At 50.6% G+C, this 22198-nt stretch overlaps 1 non-coding gene across 1 annotated transcript; it reads right to left on the bottom strand.

The window, feature by feature from the left end:
• Nucleotides 1-17576: 17576 nt before the first annotated feature.
• Nucleotides 17577-17769, bottom strand: LOC129401150 (U2 spliceosomal RNA). Its single transcript, XR_008628121.1, has one exon. It is a non-coding gene; the product is annotated as a U2 spliceosomal RNA (small nuclear RNA).
• Nucleotides 17770-22198: the final 4429 nt, after the last annotated feature.

Below are 22198 nucleotides of genomic sequence, written 5' to 3'. Positions count from 1 at the left end.
TCTTGCACCCTGTCCTGGGCGTGCCGTGATGGAGGGGCCTGAGGGGAGAGACCAGGGCTGAGCCCCAAAGGGGGGAAAGGTGGGACAGAGACTTGTAAGGGCACAAGGTGCTCTGGGTCAAAGGAAACTTCCTCCAGCCGAAGGACGGGGCCCACCCGGGCCCACGGCTCTGCGTCCCGGCGCCGTCCAGGCCCCCAGATGGCCGCCCTCCCCTCCCTCCCCTCGGCCCACCCCCTCCATCCCCAAGCCCCCTTAAGCACCAATAATGGAAGTGCTTACTAGGCCCCGCAACAATTCACCCTTATCTTTTATTTATAGCTGACAAAGCTCCAAGCAGGAAAAATATAATCACACTTTAAATAATGGAAGTTGTAGGTATTAGAGCTACACGGGCAGTTACGGGAGCCTCGGCAATGCCTCCCTGCAGACCCCACGGGCCGATGCCAGCTGCATTTTTAATTTTTCAAACATATTTCTTCCCAAATTATTCCGCGTTACAGAGGAGCCACATTTATGGGGGTGATAAATTACTGTAATAAAGTGCCTCTTCCTCAAATATATAGGACGGAGCCACGCGGCGCCGAGCCCGGCACGGGCGGCCCCGGGAGAGCCAGGAGCAGTCCCAGCACCGCGCGCCTCGCTTTAATTATCGGGCGGATGTGCCCTACATTTTTAATACACTCACAAGTTTTATTTAAGCAAAGACTTCGAACCGGCCACTAATTTGCATCTGTGTGGACCCGTGTGCGTGCACACATGCGTGAGGGCAGGCGGACGGGGGCCCGAGGCGTGCAGTAAACCTGAAATGTGCACGGCACATAGACAGAACCGTGCAAGGTGGGGGAGAGTAGACCTCACCCCCCCGCACCCCCCCTCCCATGCAGGCACATGTGTTTCCACAGTCCCCCCGAGCCCAGGTTACTGCACGGACACATGCCACACATCTCCGTGTGCACTGGCCAACCACGCAATTTCCGGTCGGCTGGTGCCAACACAGGCCCAAGGGACGCCGTGCCCGGCAGGCTCGCAGGGGTGGAGACGTGTGCTCCGCTCTGAGCTGCCGGCTCCCCTCCCTTCTTCTTCCTTCTCGCAGCGGACTCACCCCTGCCCTCCCGCCGTCCCTCCTTCCTGGGCTGTGGCACGCACAGGTTTCTCAGGGCTGCCGGGAAGGCGCGTGGTTGGAGGCCTCGGTGTGTGTGGCACGCGGGGGTCCGAGCGGAGACATTCCCTGCTCTTCCTGGCCACGGCACAGCTACTGGCACCTGCCCCGGGACCGAGTGGGAGAGAGCCGGGGCTGGGGAACGGAGGCTCATGAGGAAACGTCTTTGCTTGGCTCGGCTCTTGGCTTAGCCTGTCTCTGCTTCCTAGGTGGCACTGGGGGGCACCCTGTGAATTTCGGGCTCCTGGAGACCCTGCGTCCATTTATGCACATTTGTCTGTTCTCTGGGGCAAAGCTTCACCCCGCACAGGCCACAGGCCCAAACATTTGCTCTTCTGGAAACACTGATGACCTGGAGGGACCTGGGGTACCTGGGCGCAATGATGGGGTGGAGGCAGGGGGCGCCTCACGGCCAATAGTGTGTGAGTGGTCAGTGAGCAGGTGGCTCATCCCCCAGTCCCCCGAGGGGAGGTGGAACCCCCTCTCAGACCGTCCCACCAGAGGCAGGCAGGCTTGTGGGAGCAAAGTCACAGCTGCAGCCCTGGTGCCCGGGGGGGGGGGGCACCGAGAGGTGGGGTGCCAGGCCTGGGGGGCTCACCTGGGTAGGAACAGCGCCGTCTGCTGGAGCTGACGGTTTTGGGGTGTAACCGTTGGGCAGGAGGAAAAGGCTGGAGCTGCGCAGTCTCCTCTCTCCAGAGGCTCTGAGAAGGCTTGGGGGGGGGGGGCAGACACCCCCAGAGAGGCTCAGGGAGGCAGCTAGGAAGGGAAGAGTCGAGGGTGGGGATCTGAAGACCTGTCACACCACTCACTCAGGGCTCGGCTCTGGCTCCTGCTGTGTCTCCATCTGTCTCCGTCTCTCCGTCTCTGTCTCTCTGGCTATCTCTGTCTCTCCCTCCCTCAGTGCCCTTCCCGCCTCTGACGCCTGGCACGGTGCCGTAGGAGAAGCTGACACGCCGGCTCTGATGCGTGGCGTCTGTCCCCTCGGAGCCCAACTGCCCCTCGCCTGGCCGTGCCCACGTGAGCTGGGCTGGCCTCAGTTTCCCCACCAGCTCCGGGGTGCTCGGGCCCCCTCCGCAGGCCGCCTCAGCCCCGGGAAGCCTCAGCCTCTTCTGAGATGAAGAGGCTTGTGAGCCCAGGGCAGTAGGACAGCGGGAAGGCACTGACCCGGGTTTGGTCCCCGGCACCCTCCGGCGGGTCCCCTGAGTGATCCCCGAGGGCAGAGCCAGGAGTCAGCCCTGAGCATTGTCAGGTGTGACCCCAAACCTCCAAATAAGTAAATTCATTGATCAAAAGTCCTTTCTTAGTAAATTTCGGACTTTTTTTTCTAAGAGATGGACCCCCCAAACATCTAATCTGGCAGCCCCCCACACCCGGTGGTCTCCCACAGTCTCTGGGGTCCTTCCACCTCCCAGGGGGGCCTGAGAAGAGGGTGGTCAGCTCGAGGCGCCGAGGCTGCAGGGAGGGGACGATGCGTCCGTGTCTGAGCCCCTCACTCCGCTCAGGCGGGAGGGGGGCTGCCCCCCTCCGGGTGCAGAGATGACTGGGTGTCTCCAGAGGGCTGTGCCAGGGCAGCTGTGGGTGGGGGTGCCCAGGGACCGCAGCTAAAATAAGCAGCAGCTGCCTCCGCACCCCTCTGCGGTCTGAGCGAGGGAAGGAAGTGGAGGCCCCGGAAACGGGAGGGGGCAGGGGGCAGAGTGTGAAACTGCTGCCAGCGGCGGAACCAAGCTGGGCAGCCCCCACTGCCCCTCCCGTCGGCCAGACAGGCCGGGGTTACGGCTAGGAAACCCCCCGGGCACAGGCTCTCCGACTCGTCTCACCTTTGCATGTGCCAGTCCCGTTAGCTGGAATATGGGCCTCTTCACCCTCTCCTGTAAGACCCAGCACCAGAGTCACATCTTCCTCTTCCGGGAAGGCTTCCGTGACCACTCCCTGGGCACACACACTCTTCACAATTACCGTCCTAACTCACATTCATACACACTCTCACATTCATACACACATTCACCCATGTTTGTGCACATTGGCACAGACTCACATACACACATTCATGCACAGACACACACTCACACTCACAGACGCATTTGCACAAACACGCATATTCATACATACACATTCATGCATATGCACTCACACATCCATATACACTCACCCATATGCCCACTTGTGCATATGCACTCACATGTGCACTCACACTCACACATTCCTAGGCACTCCGGTATACTCACATTACATTCATACGTGTATCTCCATATTCATTGACACTCACACATTCATATATAGAGTTTGTGCAGATACACTCACACATTCATAGACAGACACACATATATACACACACTCATGCATGTACACTCACATATGCACCACACTCACACATTCATATACACAAATACTCATATACATATTCATACACACAGGCACACATTCATTTTCACACCAATACTATCCATATACAACTACATTCATTTACACACACACACTCACACACTCACATTTAGATCCACTCACAAATGCAAACACTCTTACACAACTCACCTGCTCATTCACACACCCACATTCCATGCATTCTCATGCACACATGTGCTCATATGCACATTTTTTTCTTTTTTTGCTTTATGGGTCACACCTGGCAATGCTCAGGGGTCACTCCTGGCTCTGCACTCAGGAATCACCCCTGGCAGTGCTCAGAGGACCATATGGGATGCTGGAAATCGAACCCAGGTCGGCCGTGTGCAAGGCAAACGCCCTACCCGCTGTGCTATCGCTCCAGCCCCTCATAGGCACATTCTTACCACACACTCACTCCTTCACTCTCACACAGACCACGTAGGCAGGGCGGAGCGCCCCAAGCCCTCCTAAGCAGGGCTCTGTAGTAGCTTCAGTTCCTGAAGAGAAGACAAGGCCCAAAGTCTCCCAGGGCCGCCGCCAGCGAGAGCCACTCCGGGGGCTGAGCCGGGTGGTTTCTCCAGGCTGGCACAGGAGTTGAATGTGCCCCCAGAGCTGTGCAACTTCCCTGCACTTGGGAAGCTGCCCGAGACCGGGCACCTGGACGTCCAGCCTTGCTCTTGCCTTGCCCCCTTAGTGGGAAGCACGGAGTGCTTAGGGGCGAGTGGAGGGGGGGGCAGTGGAGAAGGGAGAAGCGTTTCTGTGATCTAGACACATCGCCAACACTTCCCTCTGGGCCAGAGTTCTGGCCTCTCGCCCAGGTTCCTGTCAAGGAATCTGCCCCGCTGCCCGCCACCATCCACGCTACCCACCCCCCTATCAAATAGGAAGGGAGGAGGGTGGGAGGGAAGGAAGGAGGGAGGGAGGGAGGGAGAGGGAGGAAAGGAGAGAGAGGGAAGGAGGCAGGGAGGGAGAGGAAGGGAGAAAGAAAAAATCAAGGGGAAGGGAGGGACAAAGGAATGGAGGAAGGGAAGGAGGGAAGAAGGGAAGGGAGGAAGGAAGGAAGGAAGGAAGGAAGGAAGGAAGGAAGGAAGGAAGGAAGGAAGGAAGGAAGGAAGGAAGGAAGGAAGGAAGGAAGAAAAAATGAAGGAAGGGAAGAAGGAAAGGAAGGAAGGAAGGAGGGAGGGAGGAAGGAGGGAGGGAGGAAAAAAGAAGAGAAGGGAGGGAGGGAGGAAGGAAGGAAGGAAGGAAGGAAGGAAGGAAGGAAGGAAGGAAGGAAGGAAGGAAGGAAGGAAGGAAGGGAGGGAGGGAGAAGGGCGGGAAGGAAGGAGGAATAAGGAAGGAAAAACAAGGGGAAGGAGGGAGGGAGGGAGAGAGGGGGAAGGAGGGAGGGAGGAAGGAGGAAGGGAGGGAAGGAAGGAGGAAGGGAGGGAAGGAAGGAGGAAGGGAGGGAAGGAGGGAGGGAGGGAGGAAGAAGAAAGGAAAAGCAAGGGGGAGGGAGGGAGGGAGGAAGGGGGAAGGGACGGAAGAAGGGAGGGAGGGAGGAAGAAGAAAAAAAAAGCAAGGGGAGGGAGGGAGGAAGGGAGGGAGGGAGGGAAGGTAGAAGGGAGGGAGGGAGGAAGGGTGACATCTGATGCCATCTGAGGGCCAACTCCAGCTTGAACATGCTAGACCCGCCTCTCTGTGTGCCAGCCTATAGGGCTGCGGGCTGAGGGGTTGACCTTCTGGTCGGGGTCCAGCCCAGGACCCTCCTGGCCCTGCCATCCGCACAGGCCCCAGCCACGTTCTAGGTCCCCTGCTGCCTCCTGACGCCTCCCAGAGCCTCGGTTCCTTCAGTGGAAAACGGAACCGGAAGCGCCCAGAGCAGGGGCGGACTCTCGGGCGGGCCTCAGTCCGTGAGGACCCCGGGGAGGGGGGGGCTCCGTCAGTGCTGCGCCCGGTCCACGGATGGGAAGCCCACGTGTCGTCGGGGCTGGAGTCTCGTAGGGGGTCCCGCGGGCTGTCCCTGCTGCTGCCCGGCCCGGCCTGGCGTGGCTCCTCCTCGTGAATCTACGTGGCTCTGTCACCCCCGCCCCTGCCACACACGCGTCTCACCCCCTTGTCCCTGGGACCCCCAGGCCCGTGTCTCTGTGGTCCTGCCCCCTTCCCCTTCCATCCTGTGAATTGCCCCTCCTTGGAAGCCCGGCCTGTCCCTCCCTCTGCCCCCCGCACACCGCCCTCAGAGGAAGGGGCTGGTGGGGGGAGAGGTAGGGAAGCCCTCCCCCCAACACTGACGACCCTGCTCACAATGTGCACTGGAGCACTGGAGCACTGTCCTCCCATTATTCATCGATTTGCTCGAGCGGGCACCAGTAACGTCTCCATTGTGAGACTTGTTGTTATTGTTTTTGGCATATCGAATACAGGGAGCATGCCAGGCTCTGCCGTGCGGGCGGGATACTCTCGGTAGCTTGCCGGGCTCTCCGAGAGGGGAGGAATCGAACCCGGGTCGGTTGCACACAATAGGCATGGGCTTTAAAGTTCCTTCCTCCTTGATTATAAAAAAACAAATTTAAATCCTGAGTAGTTGTTTTTTGAAAAAAAAAATAATAAAAAGATTATTAAAGCACTGTGATTCACAAACCCATTCCTAGCTGATTTTTAGGCCCACCGTGTTCCAGCATTGGCCCCCCGGCTATCACTGCACCTTCCCCGCCCCTCCCCGCCCCCCTCCAGCGTCCCCAGTGTCCCCACCCCAGTCTACCTCCTCGACACTCTTTTAGTTCTGTTGCTCCGGGCTTCCTCCTGGCTCTGCCCTCAGGAATTGTCAGGAATTGTTTCTGGAGGTGCTCAGGGACCCTATGGGATGCCAAGGACTGAACCTGGGCCAGCTGCACGCAAGGCAAACACCCCCCCTGCTGTGCTACCACCCCCGACAGACACGTTTTAGACCTGGTTGTAGCCTGGGGTGTGACAGCCAGCCCTACGGGGAGTGAAGGCCAAGCCACGTGCTGCGAGCCCCCAGACGGGAGGCTCTGGGGGACCCCTTCGGCCCCTCCTGCGGTGCCCCATTCTGGGCTGGCACCTTTCTCCACCACTCCAGCCCCTCTCCCTGCGGTCGGGTACCTCCGGGGCTGCCTCCTCTGCAAGGGAGGGACCCCGAAGCTCCAGCTCGGCCCCGATCTCCACATGACAGGGGGCGGGGGTCGGCCAGGGCTGAGAAGGGCTGACTGGGAACTGCAGGATCATCGTCAGCTTCGGGAGACAGAGCTGTGACAGGCTGACACCCACCCCCACTCGGACTCACGAAGGACCCCGGAGGCCACGACCCCCTACTGACACCGCAGGCACAGGGGTGGCGGCGGGAGGGGCAGGCCTGCAGACCTCGAGCACTTCAAGTGCTCACAGACCCAAGCACACACGTGCACAGGGGTGCACCCACACGCACATTTGCCAGCACACTCATAGCCACGCGCCCCCCCCCCACACACACGGTCCTGCACAGTCTCACATACGTGTGATCTGACCTGAGACCAGGTCCCCAGCAGGCGTGCATGCAGCAGGCACCTGGACACTCGTCCTGCCCTGAGGCCCTTCCCGTCTGGTGCCTCCCCAGCGGCGGGGGGGTGACTGTCCCCCGTAAGTGGCATTGACCTGTGCCCTTTGCCCACCCGTCTATGTGTCCAGGCAGCGTCACGCAGCCCTCACCTGAGCCTTCACCCTCCCCGCAGTCCTGCTCCCTCACCCCTCCTCCTCGGTGGGACCGTTCTGGGCGCCCTGGAGGATGTCCCCTGCCCCGCTGTGCCCTCACGTACCCCTGCCCTCTGCCCCCACTGCCGCCCGTTTTCTCTAAGCCAGTGGCCGAGGCTCTGGAGGGCTGGGAGCTGCCCGGAGCTCGGCGTCTGGGGCCAAAGTCCCTGCGTGCGGCCGGGCGGAAGTTACTCAAGCCGCCCGTGGCCGAGACTCGGGCTTATTGTCTCCGGCTTCCCCTTGGCTGCAGGCCCGCACAGCCCTCGGCCTGCTTCTCTGGGGGAGGGGCAGGAAGCTGCCGGGGGCCTGGGGACCCCCAGCCTGACAGTGAAGCTGAGGTCGACAGACAGAGCCCTCCCCTTCTCCCCCAGCGGGGACAGCCGGCGGGGAGGGTGGGCAGGGAAAGGGGGGCGGCCCGGGGGTCCCGCTAGCTGAGGGCAGAGCGAGGCCTGCTTGCCTGTTTCCTTAGACCTTCTGTCAGCAGAAAGATCTCGCAGAGGCCTGGGGGATCCAGGGCAGAAGTGCAGGGCTGAGCTGGGGGCGGGGGAGGGGACCTGACCCCACTGGGGCTGAGATCAAAGGGTGGGTCTGAGCTGGAGAGACCCCAGCACGAGGCTCCATCCGGGCATCGCGCAGTTTCACACACACTCACACACACACACACACACACACACACACACACACACACACACACACACACACACACACACACACACACCCCGGGGGGCGCCGCCCTGGCACTGGCTCCAAGGGGGCCCAAGCATAGCCTCAGCCTCAGATCCTATATAGAGCCCCAGGCTTGCAGCCTGAGCCTCACAGGGAGGGTCCCCCGGCTTCCGGAGGACTGCCTGAGGTCCCCCTGCCCCCCACAGAAAAAGATGAGTTTGCAACATCACCGCACCCCTGGCTTCCTGACCAACCCACCCTGCCTAGAGAGAGTTGTTACGCAGATTGGGTTTAAGGTATCTCTACTTTTTTTTTAGTCTCAAGAAATTTTTCTTGGGGCTGGAGTGATAGATAGCACAGCGGGTAGGGCGTTTGCCTTGCACGCGGCCAACCCGGGTTTGAATCCCAGCATTCCATATGGTCCCCTGAGCACCGTCAGGGATGGTTCCTGAGTGCACAGCCAGGAGTAATCCCTGTGCATTGCCAGGTGCGACCCAAAAAGCAAAAATAAATAAATAAATAAATAAACATAAATCTTTTATTTAATTATTTATTAATTTTTTAATTGAATCACCATGCCTCCGTGAGATGCAGTTACAAAGCATTCATGATTTTCAGTTATACAATGTTCCAACACCCATCCTTCCGCCAGTGCACACTTCCCACCATCACTACCCGTCCCCTCCCACCACCACCTCTCTCCTCCTCTTCTCTCTCCCTCTCTGTCTCCCTCCCTCTCGTCCTCTCTTCCTCCTTCTCTCTCTCCCTCTCTCTCCTCTCTCTCTCTCTGTCTCTCTTTCTATCTCTCCCTGTCTCTCTCTCTCTTTCTCCCCCTCTCTCCCTCTCTCCCTTTCCCTTTTGGGCATTATTATTTGCGATACAGGGTATCTGTAAAGTTTTGTGTTTTCTTTTTACACATCCTGGCTCTTCCACCATGCCCACCACCAGAGGGCCAGGATCCCTCCACCAGAAAGTTCTATCCTTACTTGTGAAGTCTGAGCAGTGGAGTGGCATGAGACGGCCGGGCCTGGAGGGCCGTGGGCAGCCAGGATGTGGTGTCTCGAGACCTTCAGAACTGGAGCAGCGTTCCCGGGTTTACCCCCTCCCATGGGGCTGGTGAGGGGAAGCAGCCACCAAGGAAAGGCCCCGCGTCTCCAGAAATCTTCCCAGCGCCCATCCCCGCCCTCCCTCCCTCCCCGGCTCCTCTGCTCCCTTCCCGCCTGCCACTGCCAGTCTCTGCTGAGGCAGCTGAGAGGCACCCGGCAGGTCCTGGAGCCTTTCAGAGGTCAGAGTTAGAGCCGGGCACACCGGAGTCTGGGGGCGTGCAGGGGATGGGGCACACACAGACAAATACCTGGGCGCCGGGTGGGTGCTCATGGCTCTCCAGCAAGGTTCCTGTTCCTCATCAAAGTAGAAGGAAAAGGGGGCTGGAGCAATAGCACAGTGGGTAGGACATTTGCCTTGCACGCGGCCAACCGGGGTTCGATTCCCAGCATCCCATATGGTCCCCCGAGCACCGCCAGGAGTAATTCCTGAGTGCATGAGCCAGGAGTGACCCCTGTGCATCGCCGGGTGTGACCCCCCAAAAAAAAGACAAAGTAGAAGGAAACGGCCTGCAAGATACTGAAAAGAATGTGAAAGAATGTGTGTTGGTACAAGTCAGCGTCGACAAAGCCACATGCCCCATGAGAGGAGGCCGAGAAAGCAGGCCTCACGCCTGTGACCTGCCTGCCCAGAGACCAGTCAGGGCCTGATCCTAAGGAAGCAGAGACAACGCAGAGTGAAGGACATTCTGCAAGAGGCCTGCTAAGCTCTGAAACAGGAGTGACCTTCCCAGTAAGATGGAGAGGCCAGGGCTGGAATGATAGCACAGCGGGTAGGGCGTTCGCCTTGCACGCGGCCGACCCGGGTTCGATTCCCAGCATCCCATGTGGTTCCCTGAGCACTGCCAGGAGTAATTCCTGAGTGCATGAGCCAGGAATAACTCCTGTGCATTGCATCGTCCAGTGTGACCCAAAAAATAAAAATAAAAAGAGATGGAGAGGCCACTCTGGGCTGGAGAGGGTCTGCTATGGAATACTTTGTCATTTTCTTGCACATTCCCATTGTTTAAAAACGCCTTAAAATCAAGTGTGGGGAGCCATGGCCAGTGGTGATGGGGACCATGTCGTGCCAGGGATCAAAGCCAGGGCTCCAGATTCAAGGTCTGTGATCCAGCCCTTGCAGCCATATGCGGGGCCCGGAAAACCAAACTGTATTTCATCTCAGGCAGCACAATTTTAGAAATGTGTTGAAGGAGATTCATTGGATGAGTATCTCCAAGAAGAAAAGGGGAAGAGGTGCTAGCTGATGGCTACCTCCTGCCAGCTTGGGTAACCTGGAGTGAGCACTTGGAAACCTAGCAAGCAAAAACAGGAAACAAACAAACAAACAAACGAAAAACAATTCAGGGAGAGGCAGAGAGAGAAGGGGTCAGAGAGATAGATTCATGGGCTGGATGCCTGGTTTGTGGAAGCCCCAGCCGAGTTCCCAGAACTGCACGGTCCCCCATGCACCAGGCAGGAAATGACCTTCAAGTACCCTGTCCGGAGTAGCCACTGAACACCACTAGACGTGGCCCCACCCCCAAAGAAAACCTAAGTACCAACAGACAAACAAAACAATAATGCTCTATGTGATTGTCAATGATATTTGCATTGCTGCAAAATAGACCCAGAATATTCATCCAACCAAAAACTCTGACCTGATTCCTTAAGGAAGATGAGCAGCGAGGAGGTGGAGAGTATGGAAAGAAAAGGATCTTCCAAAGTGGAAAGACAGTAAGTTGCAAGTCACTGTCACTGTCATCCCGTTGCTCGTCGATTTGCTTGAGCGGGCACCAGTAACGTCTCCATTGTGAGACTTGTTGCAAGTAAAACTGAAAATCAAGGAATAGGATTCGGCACCATCTCAGCACATCAACGGCCTTGATCCAGAGACACAGCAGTGAATCCCGGCAGACAGCAGCTCGCCAGAGATCTCTCTGGACCCCGTACTGAGCCAATTCCACCAGGGCACCTCAGATTGGAGCGGGTGTACCCTCTCTGCCTGCTCCAAATGAAACCCCAGTGGCCATGAGCTTCCAGAAGCAAAACCCAGGTACAAGGGTTCAGGGACTAAGGCTCCAGGCCACATGGTGGCAGCGAAGATGGGTCACCCCTTCCCGTCTCCCCTCCTCACTGGGGTCCTGGCCTTCACGCTCATGATCTGCCTACAGGCGCCATCTCAATGCATCAACAGCCTTGATCCAGAAATCCCCAGATGAATCTCAAAATGGATTAGGTACCTACAGAGATATCTCTGGACCCCAACCATTTACAATTTTAGAATTCCAGAAGCACGCAGCCGCACAATCTCTCATGATATTCATAATAAGCAATAGAAAAAAAAAACTATCTAGCTTCTCTGCCCCTGGCAGACAGGCTTGAATGGTGGTGCAAAAATTTAAAATAATGGTGGTGGGAAGGCAGAATGGTGGTGGGGTTGATGTTGAAATATTGAATGTAATCAATTGACGTGATCAATCTTATGAAAATTATTTTTTTTAAAAAAAAAGAAAATCAAGTAATACTATATTGAGGCTGGGAAAGGACTCATTGCTATAACTGGCATTCTGACTTTTAACAAAATTCTTTATACTTTGATGCATCGAGTCCTGCTTATACATTGCTATTTTATGCATTAAATTCAATGAAGAAAATAAATCAAGAATAGATGTATAGGGGGCTGGAGTAATAGCACAGCGAGTAGGGCGTTTGCCTTGCACACAGCTGACCCAGGTTCGATTCCCAGCATCCCATTGGTCCCCTGAGCACCGCCAGGGGTAATTCCTGAGTGCAGAGCCAGGAGTAACCCCTGTGCATGGTCGGGTGTGACCCAAAAAGGAAAAAAAAGAATAGATGTATATAACATGTTTTACAAAGGAAACCCAGTATAAGAATATGGTTTAGAAGCAGAGAAAACCATGTAGGAGAAACCTCTGGATGTTGTGAAGATCAATTGCCCAGGAACCCTAGGACAGCAGGTAAGGGACTAGCTTTGCTTGTGGCTGACCCAGGTTCAATTCAGAGCACTGCATATGACCCCTTAAGCCCCACCAGGAGAGACACCTGAGCACAGAGCCAGGAGTAAGCCCTAAGAAACAAAACCAGATGTGGCCCAAAACCAAAAAGGAAATTAAAAAAAAATTGATCACCTCTCAGCTAAGATGGAGAGTGATCAGAAAGCAGAATGACTGCTGGCTTCCAGATCAAGTCTTGCAGGACACAATACATACATTATTTTAATAAAAGTGGATATCAAGGGGCTGGAGCGATAGCACAGTGGTAGGGCGTTTGCCTTGCACGCGGCTGACCTGGGTTTGATTCCCAGCATCCCATATGGTCCCCCGAGCACCGCCAGGGGTGATTCCTGAGTGCATGAGCCAGGAGTAACCCCTGTGCAACGCCAGGTGTGACCCAAAAAGAAAAAAAAAAGGTGGATATCAAGGGCTTGGAGCAATAGTTCAGCCAGTTGGGCATTTGCCTTCCATACGGCTGATCAGGGTTCAATCACAAGCAATTCATTTGATCGCCTAAGCCTCATCAAGAATAACTCCTGAGCACAGAGCCAGGAGTAAGCCCTGAGAAATGCCAGGTATGGCTGCCAAACAAACAACAACAAAAAAAGTGGATATCAGACTTGAAAATGCATAATGAAAAGAAATACACTTTGAGCAAACAATAAATTTGGACAACTTGTAGAGTTGACTATTTCAGCAAACTCTGCAAAACATCTTGCCCCCCACCACACACACACCAAATTCTAAAGTGCTGATATAACATAAAAATGCTTTTTAAGAGATTCTTTTTTTAAAATATAATTTCAAATGGGAATTTCCCATGTGATACAAAGAAAAAAATCCACGACATACTATTTTAAAAACAAAGCAATTCTAAAAGAAGTTTTAGGATCCATCCTTAGCCCTGGGCCAGTTGTATCAACTTTGAAACGCTATAATGAAAAACATCACTGTATCACTATATCACTGTCATCCCGTTGCTCATTGATTTGCTTGAGCGGGCACCAGTAAGGTCTCCATTGTGAGATTTGTTGTTATTGATTTTGGCATATCGAATACCCCATGGATAGCTTGCCAGGCTCTGCCATGTGGGTGGGATACTCTCGGTAGCTTGCCGGGCTCTCTGAGAGGGGCAGAGGAATCGAACTCGGGTTGGCCAGGTGCAAGGCGAATGCCCTACCTACTGTGCTATCGCAGGTAATAGAAAAAACATACACTTAAATATAAGCAAAAGGAACAGAATTTTGGGAAAATCAGTTAATTTAATGATTTGGGACAGCAATCCTTCAAGGAGCCCTCGGAGCATGAAATCTGGCCAAACTCGCACCTGGAGGTTCGGTGGCTATTCCTGCTCCCGAAGTCTTAGTACATAGAGATGAGAGGCCAGGGAGATGGCACGAAGGGCTGGAGCCCAGGCTTTTAATGCAGGAACCCCAGGGTCCATCCTCAGCACCACAAGTTCCCAGGAGTCACTCCAGTCACCAGACCTGCCAGGTGATCTACCACCTCCCCAAAGGTGTCAAGTCATCAATTCCATAGGCGACCTCCACGAAGAAGAGGATTCTTCCAACAATTTTTTGTCAGATAGATGACTATCCCCATTTTACAGATCAGAAAGTAGAGGCTTGGAGCAAGGACTTGCCTTGCCTCAAGTCTCAGTCCTGAAGTGGCTGAATGAGATTGGGGAGCAACAGGTGGACAACCTCTCAGACCAGGACTCCGGGTTCCCCCGGTGGGCTCTAGGCTTGATGGATTGGGCTGGGAGGGAGGGAGGTGAAGGTGTCGTTAGAGCATGAGACCCTGGAGGCTCCCACACTTAGCATTATGTCTAGTGACATGAATGCAGGCTCCCGTGTGGGCTGGTGCAGCCAGCGTGTCTCCATACCCAGGTGCCCGAGAAATCTCTGCAGCACAGGGGCAGGGCTGCCAAGGAACCCTCGGGACATCGGGGACAAGCCCTCAACCCACCTGGGCAGGAAGTGGAGGAGGAGCAGTCCCAGCCCCTGGTGACAGACACACAGACACTGCACAGACAGCCTTTCACAGACCAGAGAGCTGAACCTTTTCGTAATGAACCCCCACACGTCCATCAGCGCCAACATGTATCTACTTTTTGGACAAGGGCACTTTCCGAGGGACCTGGTACAGGGAGAGGATCCCTCCCATCTGCCAGGGCAGGGATGGCCGGTGGAAACCACCTCGCTGATGGTTTTAGCAGCAGACAGTGCACGACCTGTATCCGGGCATTCTTTGAGGCCCTGGAGTGAGAGAAGAGTCCGTAGTTTCCGGGAGTTTTCTTCTTACAGGGTAGAAGGATAACAAACGTATCGATAAGTGCAAATCAATGACACCCCAGAACTTACAAGTGCAATCAAATTCTCCTGCATTAATCAGGAGAGCCTGGGCCATGCAGGTCCAAATCTCAGTGGCCTTAAGTATAAATTTCTCTCTTGCTTTCTGTACATAGTGAAGATTGGTCAGAGTGAAAGAGAGAGAGAGAGAGAGAGAGAGAGAGAGAGAGAGAGGTCTTGGCTATTTGGGGGAACTCAGACTGCTGGGTACTCTGCCATTTTATGATGTTCTGAGCTCTACAAGTCTTTGGCATTCACCACACAGGGAAGGGAGCCTAAAGATTCACACGTTGGGTTCTTAGGGGTTCTGTTTTGATGGGATACGGCAATTCACTTCTGCTCGTTTCATTGGCTAGAGCTAGTCATGTGACCATGTGACCATGTTCCTCTTCAAAGAGGCCTGATTGTCTAGTGATGTGCTTAGATGAAAACTGAAATGTTGGTGAGCTTTGTTACCACTCACTACTTCTCCATCTCATTTCAATCTCTCTCTCTCTCTCTCTCTCCCTTCCTCTCCCTCTCTCTCTCTCGTTCTCTTTCTATCTCTCTCTGAGTGTCACTCTCTGTCTCTCTCTGGTTCTCTCTTACTCCTTCCCAGGGATAAGACCTATCTGGAAGCTGTTGTGTATATTTGTCATCTAAAGTATTTTAAAAATTATTTTAATATGGGACAGAGAGAGAGAGTTCAATAGGTTGAGCATATAATTCGCAGGAGAGGATTCAGGTTCATCCCCAAATTAATACTGGGAGCGACCCCTGAGACAGAGCCAGGAGTAAGCCCCAAGGTCTGTTTACTGTGGACCCAAAAAAACATACAAAAAACCTTTTAATATTTCTATGTGCTTCAACAAATAATAGTTGGGAAGAGATCACATAGAAAACTGAAGAATACTTGGAGTCAAGAGAGTGGAACATAGCATATTAAAGTCTGTATGCTGCAGCTAAAGTTGTATAATAGAAATTTCTAGTGTCACATGGTTATAACCAGGAGAGACAGTTCCAAAATCAATGATCTAAACTTCTCTCTGAAGAACGTAGCCAAAAGATTGGGGATGTAGCAACAAAAATACAGAGGTGACAGAGCACAATTTCACATGGTTTGAAGTTCTGGAATCAATCTCCCTTCCCCAACTAGACAAAGTTAAAAACATTAAAACTAAAACAAGCAGAAATAAATAATAAAAAATAAAAGTAGAAGTCCAATAACAGCAAACAAAACAATGGGGAGGATAAATTAAACCACAAATGGCTCTATGAAGATGCCAACAAAATTGATAAGCCCTAGCCAGATGGATGGGGAAAAAAGAAAAATACAAATTACCAATGTAAAAAATGAAAGCAAGAACATCTGTAAGATCCTAGAAACATTAAAAAAATAAGGAAAACTTCTGCCCAACTTTATGACCTTAAATTTGATGACTTATATTTAAAAAACAAAAAACCACAAATTCCTTAAAAGACACCATCAAAGCTCACTCGAGAGGAAACATATAACCTGAATAGCCCTGTGACTATTGAGAAACATAAATTTGTGGGAAAAAAATGTGTAAACCCAGATGGCTTCACTGATAAATGCTCCACATTAAGTCTATTTTGGAAAAAAGAAGTATTATTTCTATATAAACTTTTTCCAAAAGAAGGAGGAAATATACCTCCCAACTAGTTCTATGAGCTCAGAATATATATTACATAATATTAGAAAATAAAATCTAGCAATATAAAAAAGGAATAAAGATTAAGGGCGGGGCTGGAGTGATAGCACAGTGGGTAGTGTGTTTGCCTTGCAAGCGTCCCACCGGGTTCAATTCCCAGAATTCCATTTGGTCCCCTGAGCACTGCCAGAAGTAATTCCTGAGTGTAGAGCCAGGAATAACTCCTGTGCATTGCTGGATGTGATGCAAAAAATATATATATCAAGGGCATTGGAGTTTCTCAGAAATTCAAGATTGGTTCAATCTTCAAACCTCTATATAATCATTATAATCATTTTTGCAGGTGCAGAAAAAGCATCTGGCAACATTTGAAATCCAGTCATGACAGAAAAAAAGAAATTCTCAGCAAACCAGGAATAGACAGAAATCTCGATGATCTGATTAAAACGGTATGGGTTTCCCCCTAAGAATGGAAAGTGTGCAGGGAAATCCACTGTTACCAATTTTTGTTCAGAATAGATGCTCCAGACAAATATAATTCATTGACAAATTGGTCATTTATGTAGACTTCTTTAAAAAGCTGATATAATAAATATCGAGTAAACTTAAGAAAGTGACAGGATAAGGAGTCAATATGCAAAAATCAACAAAAATATTTTTCAGTCGCAACAATTGAATCTAGATCTTATACATGGAAGAAATGTACTTTACCTTTTGAGCCCTATTCCTGTCTCATTACTCCTTCTAAATCCAGTGGTTAACAAAATTGAAATAAAAAGTCAATAACAGATAATAACATGAAAAGCGTAAGAAATTAAGATATAAATCTAATTGAAGAGGATTTTATACACAGAAAAATAAAAAATGTTTAATGAGAGAAATCAAAGAAGACCTAAGCATGGATATCTGTGTTCATAGATTGGTAGACTCAGAGCCTGAAGATGACAGTTTGGGGGCTGTAGAGAGAGTACAGCAGGGAAGTTTCTTGCCTTATGCACAGTTGACCTGGATGGATCCCCAGCACCCTATATGGTCCCCTGAGTCCTGTCAAGGGTGATCCCTGAGCACGGAGCCAGAAGTAACCCCTGAGCACCAGCAGGTATAGCCTGAAAGAACAGACAAAATATATGTCAGTTCTTTTTCAATTAATGCATTGGCAATGCACTTTCAATCAAAATTCCAGCCAGCTCTTCTCTTTTTTTCTCTTTTGAGGGGGCACAACCAGTGGCACTCAGAGGCTGTTTCTGGCTCTGTGCTCAGAAGTGACCCCTGGCAATGCTCAGCAGACTGTATATGCGCAGTGGGATGTAAAACAAGTACCTTAACCCTTGTATTATTTCCCCAGTCCTTTTTTTTTAATTTTTTTTTCTTTTTGGGTCACACCCAGCGATGCTCAGGAGTTACTCCTGGCTTTGCACTCAGGAATTACTCCTGGCGGTGCTTGGGGGACCATGTGGGATGCCGGGGATTGAACCCGGGTCGGCCTCGTGCAAGGCAAACGCCCTACCCACTGTGCTATCGCTCCGGCCCCTTCCCCAGTCCTTTACTCAGGCTCTTTTAGAGATATTGACAAGCTGATTCTGAGTTATATATGGAAAGAACCAGGATTTCCAAAACTATTTGGGAAAAAAAAGAAGTTGAAGAATTCACTCTATCTGTTTCAGTGCTTACTATAATCCTACACAATGTAAGAAACTACACTTGATCTTAGCCAAAAGGCCAAGAAGCGATACACAATGCAAGAAACTAATTTGTCTACTTATACCTCAAAATAAGTTACGGTAAGCAAGACTATGTAGTATTAATTGCATATATAGAAACCCATGGTTCAACGGATCAGAAAAATAGGGTTCAGAAATAGGTCCGTACACACACAAATAAGCAACTGATTTTTATCACAGGGACCAAGATAATTCAATGAAGGGAGAATAGTCTTTTCAGCGCATGGAACAAAAGCAGTCAAATATCCATATCAAGAAATGAAAAACCCCATAAAACCTCTCATAATACAAAGCAGAGGGAAGGGTGGGTGGGTTGTGGGGCTTCCCTAGTAAATGGGGGGTATGCTGCTGGAATGTTGGATGCAGAAACCCTCTCATGAATAGCACTGAAAATCACAGTGTCTCAAATTTTAAAAAAAATATTTACTCCAAAAACGCTTATCACAGACTTGTAAAAAAGAAAAAGAACCTCTAGAATAGTGGTTTTTCTACTGCTAATCCACAGCCCAGAGCTAAACTACAGGATAAGAGGTTGAAAACCACTGTTCTCTAGATCATAAAGGAGAATAGCTTTGTGACTATGCTAAAGATTTCTCGGTATGCAAATAACTCAAAATGTAAAAGACAAAAATCGAGAAATGAGACTCCCAAAATTCAAAAACTTCAGCTTTATGAAAGTCACAGGTTTGTGCTTTTTTTTGTTTAAATGAAAAATTAAGCCAAAACTGGGAGAAAGTATCTGATAAAGAACTGGTATTCAAAATTTAACGAGATCTCCTAACTCAAAAATAAGACAAACAACTCAATAATAAAATGGGCAACAGCTTTGAAGAGACACTTCTCCAAAGAAGACATATGGGTGACAAATCAGTGCTTGAAATGCTCAGCATCATTATTCATTAGGTACATGCAAATTAAACTCCCATCGAGTTAGCACTACACACCTACAGAATGGCTAAAACTTTAAATACTGACAATAAACAGCAATTAAATTGTTTCAGCAATTAAACCCAGAGAACTACTGAAACGTGGAACAATATGGACAAGTCTCAAAAGCATTAGGCTATTTAAAGTCAGACATATGGGGCCAGAGAGAGAGAGAGGGAGGGAGGGAGGGAGGGAGCAAGGGAGGGAGGGAGGGAGCTCAACGGGTTGGAGCTCATGCTTTGCATGCAGGCAGCTCGCAGTCTAGTTCCCAGCACCACCAGGAGTCACCCCCAAACATGGGGCTGGAAGTATACAATGTTCTCCACAACCCAAAGTTATGGGAGCTGAAACCAGGGCAGAGATGATAGGAAGTGGGAGTGAAGAAAGGAGACTCGAAGGAGCAGGAAGGAATATCTTAAGTCCTGGAAATGTTCTATATCTCCATTATGGTGACAGTTACACGCCTGCATCCAATTTTCAAGACTCGTCATTCAGAAAGAGTACATTTACCATATGTAAATGATATCTCAATCAGCCTGTATTTCCGAAGGCTCAGAGATAAATAATTTGTATGTATATGCATACCCCTAACATGCACGTAGATATGCAAACACAGAGACAGGGTAAAACAATGTGTATATTTACACGTATGATAAAAGAAGTGTGGTACATTATGAACGTCATTAATAATAACATTGGGGGAATCTGAGTCAAAGTGCGTAGAAAATCTTTTTCTCTTTGGGGCTGAAGAGATAGAAGAGAGGGTAAGAATCCTGCCGTGGTTTGGTGCCCGGCTCTCCGTATAGTCTCTCAAGCCCTTCCAGGAATGATCCCTAAGCACAGAGCCAGGAGTAAACCCTGAGCACTGCTGGGTGTGATCCAAAAACCAAACCAGAAAAAATCTCTTTTTCTTCTTTTCAGCAGCTTTTCTCTAAGTCTGAAATTGTTTAAAAATAAAAGGTCCTATGACTGTTTTGGTAGGGCAAAATGTTGCGTGTTTAGTATTAGACTATACGCATTCTCCTGTCACTTGATTTTTTCCATGCAACATCTGTCTTTGAAATAAGTCTGAGCAGTCCTTCCATTTCACTGTCCTGTAATAGACCATGGACTGTGTGTTCTAGAACAGTTTGCTTTTCCCCTGTGGAGGGACACAGAGGTAGTTTCATGCACTGCTTTATGGCTGTCATAACCAACCCCCTGCTTAGGGACTCAAGTTTCTCAAGAATTGGGGCCAGAGGGCCAGAGCGATAGCACAGCGGGTAGGGCGTTTGCCCTGCACGCGGCCGACCCGAGTTCGATCCCTGGCATCCCATATGGGTCCCCCAAGCACCACCAGGAGTAATTCCTGAGTGCAAAGCCAGGAGTAACCCCTGAGCATCGCTGGGTGTGACCCCCCACAAAAAAAAAGCAAAAAAAAAAAAGAATTGGGGCCAGAGCTATAGTACAATGGGTAGGGCATTTGCCTTGCGTGCAGCCAACCCAGGATTGATCCCTGTCATCCCATATGGTCCCCTGAGCACCTCCAGGATGACTCCTGTGTGCAGAGCGAGGAGTAGCCCCTGAGCATCGCCCAGTGTGACCCAAAAACCAAAAAACAAAATCAAGAATTAACCCAGAGAGAGCTTGTGAATTGATAGAACCAATCTTTCCTTTCTCTGAGATCTGGGCTGGCCGCTCTCTTCAGTGGTCTGATCCAAAAGACCGTGTTCACCCCAGAACAAACAGGACAAAAATGCCCTGAAAATAAACACAGGGAGAACTGTGACTGTCAGGGAAAAAAAAACAATTTGAAAAGTTTCCAGATTTATTGACATATAGGTGTAACAATTTATTTGGTGCATGTAAATATTGTGAAATAATTTCCACATCAGTCACTTGGTCACATTGGCACCATTTGGGTCAATTGTGCGTGTGTGTGTGATGGGGGGGGGGTTGGGAACTTTTAGGGTTTTGTTTTTGGTTCCGGTGGTGTTCAGGGCTTACTCCTGGCTCTGTGGTCAGGGATCACTCCTAGCAGAATTGGGGAACCTTATGTGGTACTGGGGGGTCAAACCCAGGCGAGCCACATGCAAGGTAAATATTGTATTTGCTGTACTATCATAATGGTCCTGTTGAGAATGTTAAAAAAATTTCTTTTTTAAAATTCACAATGAGACACAGTTGGGCTGGAGCGATAGCACAGCGGTTGGGCATTCGCCTTTCACGAGGCTGACCCATGTTCGATTCCTCTGCCCCTCTCGGAGAGCCCGGCAAGCTACCGAGAGTATGGAGCCCACACATCAGAGCCTGGCAAGCTACTCATGGCGTATTGGATATGCCAAAAACAGTAACAATAAGTCTCTCAATGAGAGACGTTACTGGTGCCCGCTCGAACAAATCGATGAGCAACGGGGTGACAGTGACAGTGACAGTGATGAAACACAGTTACAAAGTTGTTCATAATTGGGTTTCAGTCATAAAATGTTGTTGAAAGTTTTTAATAATGACTATCCTTTTTTGGGGGGAGGGGTCACACCCGGCGATGCACAGGGATTACTCCTGGCTCTGCACTCAGGAATTTCCCCTGGCGGTGCTCAGGGGACCATATGGGATGCTGGGAATTGAATCCCAGTCAGCCGCATGCAAGGCAAATAACCTACCTGCTGTGCTATATGTCTGGTTGTTGAGGTACTGCTAGCTGGGACAGAAGATGCCACCCCCAGAGAAGGAAGGATTCCTTTGTTTATTTGGGGGTTTGGGACCATACTCGGCAGTGCTCAGGTAAGACATGATTGTTGCCATATTGAGATTCAAGTGCAAATTAAAGTTGAACGCAATATATTTTAGATGCCAGAGTTGAAAACTTACTTATGTAAAGGGAACAGTCATTTTAATTAGAGCAATAGCACAGCGGGGCTCCAGCCCCAATAATGACTATCTTAAGATGAATACTGGATGATGTCACTTATATGTGGGATATAAAGAAGCAAAGGGAGGGAAGAGATAAAACCAAACGAAAACCGCCCCTAGGACTGGGACTGCAAAGTGAGGGTCCCAGAGGGGCAGGGGTGCAGGGGTGTCAGGATACTACAGGTATGGGCAGGGGTGCAGAGACGCTGGAATGAGAGGTGTGGCATGGAGACATAGGTGAAGAGGGGTAAAAGTTTATCCCTAAAATAAATAAGGTCTTGGACACCAATGCCACCTCAATACAAACAAGAAAAGGAAATGACTGTTTAAAGACATTGTTTTTTAGGATCTACTCTGAGAGTTCCAATTCTATGTGACCGTACATACTGCCAGCTCTAGATTCTGGAATGTTGTACATAGGATTCTGGCATTTACTCATCTAACCGGAAGTCTAGGCCTCTTGTGTCCTATTGAACTGTGTGCTTTAGGTGGGTGGGTTTAAATTTAAACGGCATATGAATTACACCTCAAAAAGCTGTTTTTAAAACGAAGGCTTTTCTTTTCCTCTCCCTTGTCATTTCTTGTTTTTTTCTTTCCATTTTTTTGTTTTTTGTTTTGTT

The sequence above is a fragment of the Sorex araneus genome, chromosome 1 (genome assembly GCF_027595985.1).
Source record: "Sorex araneus isolate mSorAra2 chromosome 1, mSorAra2.pri, whole genome shotgun sequence".
Lineage (NCBI taxonomy): Eukaryota > Metazoa > Chordata > Mammalia > Eulipotyphla > Soricidae > Sorex > Sorex araneus.
This window is presented reverse-complemented; position numbering and strand designations above follow the sequence as displayed.